Genomic DNA, 12291 nt, shown 5'->3' with positions numbered 1-12291 from the left:
GGTTGGTAGGGCATGTTCTGAGGCATCAAGGGATCACCTATTTAGTATAGGAGGGCAGCGTGGAGAGTAAAAATAGTAGAGGGAGACCAAGAGATACACTAAACAGATTCAGAAGGACGTAGGCAGCAGTAGGTACTGGGAGATGAAGACGCTTGCACAGGATAGAGTAGCATGGAGAGCTGCATTAAACCAGTCTCTGGACTGAAGCCCACAACAACAACAACAGTTGAACCTGTATTTGAACAAACATTGGGGTTTTGGTATTCGTTCTTTGGACGTGCTAAGATTTATTGTGGATGAAAAACGTTGAAAGAAGTTTGCGTAATCTCAAGTGGGGAACATATTTCTTTATTCCGTTTCTCTAAATAAACCATTATTATCACGGTCCGACTTGGCATATTTCACCTTAATTTTTTTTCGTCGATCCTTTGACGAATTTGATGCTGCCCGCCACGAATTCCTTTCCGTGGAAACCATCTCAGAGTAGCATCTGCACAAATCGTCCACAATTATTTGTTAGACGTATTTCAATCTCTGCCTTCCTCTCCAGGTTTTAACCTTTACAGCTTCGTCAAGTACCATGAAAGTTATACGCTGCTATATTAATATATAGTTATCACACTGTGGCTTCTTCATGCTCAATGTTTTCCGCACGCTCCTGTATTCGGTGAAATGCAAGAAACGTCCCAGTTTCTTATCAGTTCACCTAATTTTCAATACCTTTCTGTAGCACTGTATCTCAAAGGCTTCGATTCTGCTCTCTTGTGGTTTCTCCACAGTCTGTGGAGTGATCCAAAGCTTACGCTCAAAAATTTATTTCTCAAACTAGGGCCGATGTGTGATACCAGTACATTTCTTATGGCCAGAAATGACTACTCTGCCTGTGCTTGTCTACTCTTTGCGACGTCCTTACTTCGACCATCATGTGCTGTTTTGCTTCCACTGCAGAAGCATTCCTTCATTTCACCTACATCGGGGTCCCCAGTTAAGATGATAAGTTTATCGTTATTTTTATTTCAAGTCATCGCCAGAGGTAAAATTTCTAATACATCATCGAAAGCGAGCATTCGTCAGAGACAGGGGTATCATCAGGAGTGCCCCAGGAAAGTGTGATAGGACCGCTCCTAATCTCTATGTACAGGGTTATTAGAAATGATTGAAGCGATTTCACAGCTCTACAATAACTTTATTATTTGAGATATTTTCGCAATGCTTTGCACACCCATACAAAAACTCAAAAAGTTTTTTTACGCATTCACAAATGTTCGATATGTGCCCCTTTAGTGATTCGGCAGACATCAAGCAGATAATCAAGTTCCTCCCACACTCGGCGCAGCATGTCCCCATCAATGAGTTCGAAAGCATCGTTGATGCGAGCTCGCAGTTCTGGCACGTTTCTTGGTAGAGGAGGTTTAAACGCTGAATCTTTCACATAACCCCACAGAAAGAAATCGCATGGGGTTAAGTCGGCAGAGCGTGGAGGCCATGACATTAATTGCTGATCATGATCTCCACCACGACCGATCCATCAGTTTTCCAATCTCCTGTTTAAGAAATGCCGAACATCATGATGGAAGTGCGGTGGAGCACCATCCTGTTGAAAGATGAAGTCAGCGCTGTCGGTCTCCAGTTGTGGCATGAGCCAATTTTCCAGCATGTCCAGATACACGTGTCCTGTAACGTTTTTTTCGCAGAAGAAAAAGGGGCCGTAAACTTTAAACCGTGAGATTGCACAAAACACGTTAACTTTTGGTGAATTGCGAATTTGCTGCACGAATGCGTGAGGATTCTGTACCGCCCAGATTCGCACATTGTGTCTGTTCACTGCACCATTAAGAAAAAATGTTGCTTCATCACTGAAAACAAGTTTCGCACCGAACTCATCCTCTTCCATGAGCTGTTGCAACCGCGCCGAAAATTCAAAGCGTTTGACTTTGTCACCGGGTGTCAGGGCTTGTAGCAATTGTAAACGGTAAGGCTTCTGCTTTAGCCTTTTACGTAAGATTTTCCAAACCGTCGGCTGTGGTACGTTTAGCTCCCTGCTTGCTTTATTCGTCGACTTCCGCGGGTAACGCGTGAAACTTGCCCGCACGCGTTCAACCGTTTCTTCGCTCACTGCAGGCCGACCGTTGATTTCCCCTTACAGAGGCATCCAGAACCTTTAAACTGCGCACACCATCGCCGAATGGAGTTAGCAGTTGGTGGATCTTTGTTGAACTTCGTCCTGAAGTGTCGTTGCACTGTTATGACTGACTGATGTGAGTGCATTTCAAGCACGACATACGCTTTCTCGGCTCCTGTCGCCATTATGTCTCACTGCGCTCTTGAGCGCTCTGGCGGGAGAAACCTGAAGTGCGGCTTCAGCCGAACAAAACTTTATGGGGTTTTCTACGTATCTGTAGTGTGTCGTGACCATATGTCAATGAATGGAGCAACAGTGAATTTATGAAATCGCTTCAATCATTTGTAATAGCCCTGTACATAAATGATCTCACGGCTATGGCGAATAGCAATCTGCCGCTCTTTTCTGCTGGTTCTGTTGCATGCGGGAAGTTGCCGTCGTTGAGTGACTGTAAGAGAATACAAGATGACTTACACAAAATTTCTAGTTGGTGTGATGAATGGCAGTTTTATCTAAATGTAAGTAACGCAGAAGGGCAGGAAAAACAATCCCATATAATGCTGGATTAATGCATTACTTATCTAGTGATGGAAACAATCACTTAGATTAAATATCTGGGTCTAACGCTGCAAAGCAACGTGAAACGGAACGACTCCGTAAGAGCGGTAGTAGGAGTGATGAATGCTCGATTTCGACTTATTGGGAGAGTTATAGGAAATTGTGGTTCATCTGGAAAGAGGATGTTGGAAGAACACTAGTGCGAACCATTCTTGAGTACTGCTTCGAGTGATTGGAATCCCCAGCAGGTCGCATTAAAGGAAGAGATCAAAGCAGTATAGAGCTGGGCTGCTAAATTTGTTACCTGTAGGATTGAGCAACAAGTGAGTATTACAGATGTGCTTCGTGAAATCAGGTGGGAATCCTTGGAGGGAAAACGACGTTATTTTCGCGGAACACTACTGAGAAAAGTAAGAGAACCGGGGTTTGAAGTAGACTGCAAAACGATTCTACTTCCACCAACGAAAATTTCGCCTAAGATCCACAAGGATAAGAGAAATTACTGCTCGTACAGAGGTGTACAGACAGGCTCCAGGCGATAGGGTTCTCGCTTCCCACGCCCGGGTTCGATTCCCGGCGGGGATTTTCTCTACCTCGTGATGACTGGGTGTTGTGTGATGTCGTTAGGTTAGTTAGGTTTAAGTAGTTCTAAGTTCTAGGGGACTGATGACCATAGATGTTAAGTCCCATAGTGCTCAGAGCCATTTGAACCATTTTGAACAGGCTCCAGCTCTCGGCTGATGTACATCTACAGAGAGGAAAGTTAAGTGTTTATCTTTTTCTGTGTTTTCCTCACACTACAGTTATTAAATATCGTACGTGTTCTCTTCTGTTTAAAAGGTTTAATCTTGCGTTTTTGTATGTGTAAACTCACTCACTCTGTAGCACGGTAGTTGCTCACTGAACAGCCAGCTACATAGCTAACGCATCAATGTCCATTGGTGAAGCTCAAATTATTCGTGAGGCGCAGAGCTGGCTCAAACACGAGTTGGAAAGCACTGAGATATTAGCGAGTCACGGAACGATATCGGCAAGACACTTTGGTGACTATAGAAGGGAGAGTCTTCATTGAGCTGACAGACATATTGTCTCTATTGAAGTCTACGTTGAGTGTGACAGTGAAGACATCTGGTCGCGTACAGCAGGAGCAGATGAAACCACATTAATTGGTGGATGTTTTTGTGTTAGCAGAAGAGCCAACACCGTGTTACGAGTGGAGGCCGAAATGCACGCGTTTTAGCTCACGCAGGCTGGCGTGAGGAGGGAAGAACTACACTGACGTGAGGTCTGGAACATGACAAGGAGCGAGAATTCAGAAAGCGGACGTAATTAGTTTGATACTTAACTTTAATCCAGTAAAGATGAACGTCGCTCTTGACGGTACATGATTCACATTATCTGTTCAGAATACATTCTTGAAGTAATTATAGTAACTGAATATGGCGCCTTGCTAGGTCGTAGCAAATGACGTAGCTGAAGGCTATGCTAAACTGTCGTCTCTGCAAATGAGAGCGTATGTATACAGTGAACCATCGCTAGCAAAGTCGGCTGTACAACGGGGGCGAATGCTAGGGATTCTCTCTAGACTAGACCTGGCGTGTGGCGGCGCTCGGTCTGCAATCACTGATAGTGGCGACACGCTGGTCCGACGTATACTAACGGACCACGGCCGATTTAAAAGCTACCACATAGCAAGTGTGGTGTCTGACGGTGACACCACACATGTTATCACCGACCACCCTGTGGCTGTGACGGTTCTAGAGTCACTCAAGGAAAGTCTACAGCCAGTAGCAAGTAAATATCCTGATCATGCAATACTATACTCATTCTCATAAATTAAGGATAATGCTGATACATGGTGAAACAATGCTCTGGTGGGCGGTTTGCGGGTTTAAATCACCTCGGGGTATGACCATGCGGTCGTCGCACGGTGGTGCTGGCAGCAGTCCACATACGCAGAGGTGTGTGGGTGCATGTCAGAGTACGGTGCAGCGAGTAAGTGTGCAGACATTTTCAGACGTGCTAGTGGTGACTGTGTCTTGAAAATGGCGCAAAGAACACATATTGATGACTTTATGAGGGGTAGAATACTAGTGCGACTGGAGGCTGGTCAAACACAGCAGGTTGTAGCACGGGCCTTCTGGGTGCTACAAAGTGTGATCTCAAGATTATGGCAACGATACCAACAGACAGAGAACGTGTCCAGGCGCTACAGTACGGGACGTCCACAGTGTACAACACCACAACAAGATACCTCACCATCAGTGCCCGCAGTCAGAGTGCTGCAGGAAGCCTTGCTCGGGATCTTACTGCAGCCACTGGAACAGTTGTCTCCAGACACACAGTCTACAGACGACTGAACTGACATGGTTTATTCACCCGGAGACATGCAAGGTGCATTCCACAGAACCCTGGTCACAGGAGAGCCCGTAAAGCCTGGTGTCAAGAACGCAGTACATGAAAATTGGAACAGTGGTCCCAGATTATGTTCACGGACGAGTCCAGGTATAGTTTGAACAGTGGTTCTAGCCGGGTTTTCATCTGGAGCGAACCAGGAACCAGGTACCAACTTCTTAAAAGGGTCTGTATGGAGGTCGTGGTTTGATGGTGTGCGATGACATTATGATTCCTGCATGTCTTTGACAGAGGAACTGTAACAGGTCAGGTGCATCGGGACGTCATTTTGCACCAGTATATACGCCTTTTCAGGGGTGCAGTGAGCTGTACCTGTACACGGCATCCAAGCTCTGTTTGACTCAATGCCCAGGCGTATCAAGACCGTTATTACGGCCAGAGGTGGTTGTTCAGGGTACTGATTTGTCAGGATCTATGCACCCAAACTACGTGAAAATGTAATCACATGTTAGTTCTAGTATAATATGAATGCTAGAATACCGGTTTATCATATGCATTTCTTCATGGTGTACCAATTTTAACGGCCAGTAGTGTACTTTGAAGGAAACAATACTAAACTTGACTAAAACGGTAAGCAACATTTTTTTCACATCAGTCCCATTAGTTTATTGTCACACCTCGTATACATTTTTTAATGAATCTTAGTAGGCAGTTATTGTATTTTTCCTCAAAGCAATTATTCTTATAGAAATGTTGTTCCGAGTTACACCAAATCTTTCTGATACCTGTATTCTGCTCCAGAGCTGCAGACGCGCACATACTAATAGTGGTGTGCGACGCACTCACGGAAATGAGAGCGACGTGCTTTGCTGCGCAAGCAATTCCTCTGACCCAGTGTCACACGTGGGCCTTGTCCGCCAATAGCTCTCAGGCATGGCATCGAAATCTGAATAGCTAACCGTAATTACTTTCCGGGATGACGGCTTTTTTAATACCGACCATCAAATTAAGGTCAATTACGGTAATGCGCCCTAGGCCTTGGTGCCAATAATACAGCCGCAGCAGCTGATGGACGGCGCGGAGGCACGACGTGTGTGCCCCGGCTGGCCTCTGCGGCCTGCCCTGATGACACGGAACGGACGCCCGAGCTGCTCCCGTGGGGGTGGGAGGAGGCGCTAGCTCTCAACCTGCGCGACTCTGCCACGAGTTCCGCAGTCTGCTCTACTTACTTACGTCACTCGTAGACGCCCTCTAGTCCTCTAGACGCAGGAACGCCGTCGTTCTGGGCGCGCTATTGTCACAAAAACAATCCGTCAAACCAGCACTTGATGGTTAACAAGGTTTATTTTTTCCTCGCAAAGGAGCACTGTTGTGTCAAATCGTGCGTGCCTCGGTATGCTCCACGTGTCCTATACATCACATTAATGGAACCACCTGTGAAAAGCCCGAACAACCACTGAGAATCCTGGCTAAACCCGCAGGACAGGACCGGTAGCTTAAATTGTGGAAAGGGGCCAAAATAAGGGGCTGTCAGTTACACTCGAACATACAGCTTTATTATTTAATCAAGTATTACAAGAGCCGCCAAAAAAAAAAAAATAAACACTCAGCTTTAATCTTTGGGACTCAATTACCGGCTCAAAGCCACTTTAATTTAAAAACGGCTGAAGGCCAATAACTTAAAATGCAAGCATAATCAGAAATTTAAAAGCCAAGCCTTATCTTACAACAGTTCTTTATTTAATCTTCGTTGATCCATTATGGATCGTGGGACGACGGCTGGCATGAACTTTTTGATGCAATAATTTACCAACAGCCGTATGTACTGTAGAAATTTATTTTATTTTATAAACATCTATGTGCTACCAGTTTCGTCATTATATTGATGCCATCTTCAGGCCCCACTCGTCATAGTCCTAAAATAGCTATGGCCACCAAGAGTTGTTGCAGGACGAATTGATTCACGGATCCAGTTATATGGCTCCTTCGGTGTATAACGATTTTACGACTATGACGATCGCGGCCTGAAGATGGCATCAATATAATGTCGAAACTGGTAGTATATAGATTTTCATAAAGTAAAATAAATTTCTACAGTAGGTGCGAGTGTTGGTAAATTATTGCATCAAGAAGTTCTTTATTTAGGCTGAAGGCCCAAAGAATCTGAGATTTTCAGAGCAAACAATTTGAATTCAAAATCTGCTGAAAGCCCAACACTTAATGCTAAACAACATTAAAATCTTTAAAATGCCAAAGGTCTTACGTGAAACAGTTCTTTAAATTAGGCTGAAGGCCTAAAGAATCTTACGCCTTAAGGGCAAAACAACCTTAATTTTTAAAAAATCGGCGAGAAGCCATATAAGTACAAACAAGAAGAACAATTTTAGAAAAAGGCAATACATCCAAGGGCGCTTAGGTGTTCGAGTGTCGGCCTGGAATTCAAACACTAACGCTAGCTTAGATGACACAGGCAGTCGGGCCAACCATTCACGATCCGGCGACAACCCAACCGATTGACAGTCAGCGGACCCACCAACAAGATAACTTCCACTTCACCCGACCAGGGCACAACAGGGAGTTCAACGGAACAATGTAGAAGATACTGGCGCCCACAACCAATAATAAATGGAACTGTCGAACTACACACCGTGCTGGACAGCAGCAACACGATGAGGAAACTACAATGCCTGAAATTTACGCCAACGGCCAGAGCAGGTAACTTGAACGTTGACGTCCACAAGGCAGAAGATTCCGCTGGTGCACTTCAATTCAAATAACAAAATACAGTGAAACTCCACTGGAGTGTGGCTAGAATTTTCCAACTTGAAAACCACGTTGTTGCCATGGGGAGTATCCTAACAGCCGACAATGAACGCCAAACGACACAATGTGAACAGTAGTGACTTGCTGGTAGATTAAATCAAAACTCAACTTTCGTGTCCAGGGTCGGTAAGCCACGAACCTCGTAGCAATGGAAACAGCATCACACACTCCGACACCGCATAGAGACCTCCAGCATCCCCGGCCAAACTATGGCCCGCGGAGAAGTCGTCCCTGCTCCACGCCTTCCGAGCGAGCTGGTCGTACACCGCCCAGCCGGAAACTATAAGCGCCAGGTCAAAGATAGTCCAGGGTGCAAATATCGATACACATCATCGCTGCCACCAGCGGAAGGAGAGTATAATAGCATAATCGCGGTAACCAGAGGAGACTAAACACAGAATTGCAACGAAGGTTCAATCCAGCACATAGCATGAGCCAGCCACAGCTCAACCACCTTTCGCAGCGCGGTTCATTGCGTGACACGCACGAAGAGATGGTACCAACAGGGATGTGGAACCAGGCCGACTCGAGTGCCGTGTCCAGCTATGCTAGGTTTCTTGGACGAAGATCCGTGGCGCGAGAGCTCTATCGAGGTGGTTCGACAGATTCTCGACTGGGTTTTAATCCGACAAATTGGGTGGCTCTTGGAACCACGCGCATGCACTGTGAGCTGTCTGACAAGCTGCATTGTGCTACTGGTACATCCCATGGCATCAAGGAGAAACAAACTGCATGTAGGGGTGGACATGATCTGCAGGGATGGATACATACTTTTGTTGATCCACTGAGCCTTCCAGAATGACGAAATCACCCAGGGACTGCCACGAGAACATTCCCCAGGTCAGAACACTCCCTCCCTGGGCCTGGGTCCTTATGACGATTGTTGCTGGGTGTTTGCTTTAAGGCGTTTCACACCGCATCCGCCAACGGCCGTCTGTCATCTGGAAAGACCACCTGTCGCCACTCAATGGACGTCCAGTTGAGGTATTATCGTGAAAATTCCAGCCTTCGTCGCCAATGAACAGCTGTCAGCGTGAGTGCATCAACCAGGCGCATACTGAGGAGTCTAATACGTCGCAACATTCATTAAAGAATGGTTGAGGAGCCCTATGTTTCATTTGGGTGGTCAGTTGCTCAACAGCTTCGTCCGCACGCATCTCCGCTTCGGTCGCTCACCCTGTCGTTTATGGCCCACGGTTTTGGACAGCGCCATTTTGCCACGGGCAGTGAACGTTAATCACCTCGGCACGCGAACGGTTTAAAAACATAGCCGTTTCGGTAGTGCTTCCACCCTTGGCCCGAAAGCGAATGACCGAGCGAGGTGGCGCAGTGGTTATCACACTGGACTCGCATTCGGGAGGACGACGGTTCAATCCCGCGTCCGGCCATCCTGGTTTAAGTTTTCCGTGATTTCCCTAGATCACTCCAGGCAAATGCCGGGATGGTTCCTTTGAAAGGGCACGGCCGACTTCCTTTTCCATCCTTCCCTAATCCGAGCTTGTGCTCCGTCTCTAATGACCTCGTTGTCGACGGGACGTTAAACACCAATATCCTCCTCCTCCTCCGAAAGCGAATGGTCGTGCCCTTTAGGACGTCAGATAAATCGTTCCGTTTACGTTTTACGACAACAAGCCCAGTGTTGCCAGCGTCCCTCCCGACAAATTTAATATACCCTCCACTGCTGGTAGTGCCACCTGTCGTCTCTGAGTGGTTATTTCACGTTGATGTCCAACATAGGCGGTGACTCGACCATGTAAATACAGTGTGGTGTGCGTACTGTAAGACCTTCAGTACACACACCATCAGATTATTTCACTTGTCGCTCTAAGGAAGTAGGCAAGTGTCAGCAATATGTCAGCGTGGTCTTATCGCGGCGTGTTTATGTTCTGCCGTTAGGTCAGACGATAGAAATGACACTTGCATGCTTAGAGTAGCAGATTGACGGTGAACAACTTTAAACAGAACTTCATTAATTTTCACACACATCTATTAAAATAATAACAAGCATAAAAATTACTTAACTTGGTTCTGGATGCTATTTGCAGTTGACAATCTGAAGTTCCTTTGGTATTGGTATGTTAATCTTATTCTCACATATATCTCTGATACTTGACAAAAGTGTCTACAGATTTATCTTCATGGCTACGTGCAGGAATATGGTAATCTTATTAGACGCAGACTGAAACTTGACTATAGACTGGTACAGACTAATGCAGACTGGTACAGACTAATAGCAGCAATCTCATTGGCTGCGTTACATATTAATATGCGGATCGGCGGAAGCAGAATTTGGTCCGTCTCTATGGCAGCGCCATCTCGTAATGTGGAGATGGACGAGCGCTGCGTCTGCGCTGTTGTGCTTAGCGGGGCGCGCCCCAGTGGGAAAGCTGTGTACGCCCTGACTACGTGGAACTATATACACAACATACAGACTAAATTACAACAACGTGAAAACGAAAAAAATACACCATCTCTATATAATGATGACTAAACTTTATGTGCCACTGCCCACCTCAAGATGAAATGCCGCGCTGTGGCGTTGTAAGGACAGTATATAAGCCGAGCAGAGGCGGATGGAGTATCATTCTGGCGAAGATACGAGCTCAAAAGTGAGGACCTAATGGGGAAAAAGAAGAAGACTGTTATGGTCTTGCGAGTAGGAAGTGAAATTTTGAAAATGGGCAAGCTGGTAGGCTAATGTCGTATTGCCCAGTTAGCGATGGCTAATGTCGTGAATATCTATGGAAAATAGTTTGAAGATGTTGGAACCACGACTGGTCTCAAGGTGTAGGACCTTCACGACTCACCAGAGAATGTAAACGTCGGAGATTTTCTCGCACTGTAAAGCAGGATAGGAGGCCATCTGTGACAGATCTGAGGACAGAGTACAATTCTGGTGCAGACACAACTTCTACATCTACATCCATACTCCGCAAGCCACTTGACGGTGTGTAGCAGAGGGTACCTTGAGTACCTCTATCGGTTCTCCCTTCCATTCCAGTGTCGTATTGTTCGTGGAAAGAAAGATTGTCGGTATGCCTCTATGTGGGCTCTAATTTTATCCTCATGGTCTCTTCGCGAGATATACGTAGGAGGGAGCAATACACTGCTTCACTCATCGGTGAAGGTCAGTTCTCGAAACTTCAACAAAAGCCCGTACCGAGCTACTGACCGTCTCTCCCGCAATCTTCCACTGGAGTTTATCTCTCATCTCCGTAACGCTTTCGCGATTACTAAATGATTCTGTAACGAAGCGCGCTGCTCTCCGTTGGATCTTCTCTATCTCTTCTATCAACCCTATCTGGTGCGGATCCCACATTGGTGAGCAGTATTTAAGAAGTGGGCGAACAAGTGTACTGTAACCTACTTCCTTTGTTTTCGGATTGCATTTCCTTAGGATTCTTCCAATGAATCTCAGTCTGGCATCTGCTTTACCGACGATGAACTTTATATGATCATTCCATTTTAAATCACTCCTAATGCCTACTCCCAGATAATTTATGGAATTAACTGCTTCCAGTTGCTGACCTGCTATATTGTAGCTAAATGATAAAGAATCTTCCTTTCTATGTATTCACTGCACATTACACTTGTCTACATTAAGATTCAGTTGCCGTTCCCTGCACCATGCGTCAATTCGCTGCAGATCCTCCTGCATTTCAGTAAAATTTTCCATTGTTACAACCTCTCGATATACTACAGCATCATCCGCAAAAAGCCTCAGTGAACTTCCGACGTTATCCACAAGGTCATTTATATATAATGTGAATAGCAACGGTCTTACGACACTCCGCTGCGGCACACCTGAAATCACTCTTACTTCGGAAGACTTCTCTCCATTGAGAATGACATGGTGCGTTCTGTTACCTAGGAACTCTTCAATCCAATCACACAATTGGTCTGATAATAAATATGCTCTTACTTTGTCCATTAAACGACTGTGGGAAACTGTATCAAACGCCTTGCGGAAGTCAAGAAACACGGCATCTACCTGGGAACCCGCTCACTGTTGAGCGTACGCGGTTGGAGGTCCGCCGAGCACGACCATTATATGTTCAAATGTTCACTCAACGCCTTTGTCAATTACAATTGGGTTGTCTTATTTAGAATGTACGCGTTTCGGTTTATTTCAAAGCATCTTCATTGCTATTGTATTAATGTGGTTTTTCTTTCAAATCTATTTCGTAGACCGTAAACAGTTCTCATTTTTTACGTTACTCTTATTACTGTACTAGTTTTTTTACTCATTTTTCTGTTTTTCCTACTTGATACTCAACATTCTTCTACGCATATGTGTTCGATTTCAGTACACTGATCTTTACTGGCAACGAACCTATTTTTATCAGGTTACCTTCCATTTAGAAAGCTGTTGCGCTCGGCGACTGTTATATTGACTTGTAAATTATAGATTGCAGTGATCAGTCGTCCTTTTT

Source organism: Schistocerca americana, chromosome 5, assembly GCF_021461395.2.
Source record: "Schistocerca americana isolate TAMUIC-IGC-003095 chromosome 5, iqSchAmer2.1, whole genome shotgun sequence".
NCBI classification, from domain to species: Eukaryota; Metazoa; Arthropoda; class Insecta; order Orthoptera; family Acrididae; genus Schistocerca; species Schistocerca americana.
This window is presented reverse-complemented; position numbering follows the sequence as displayed.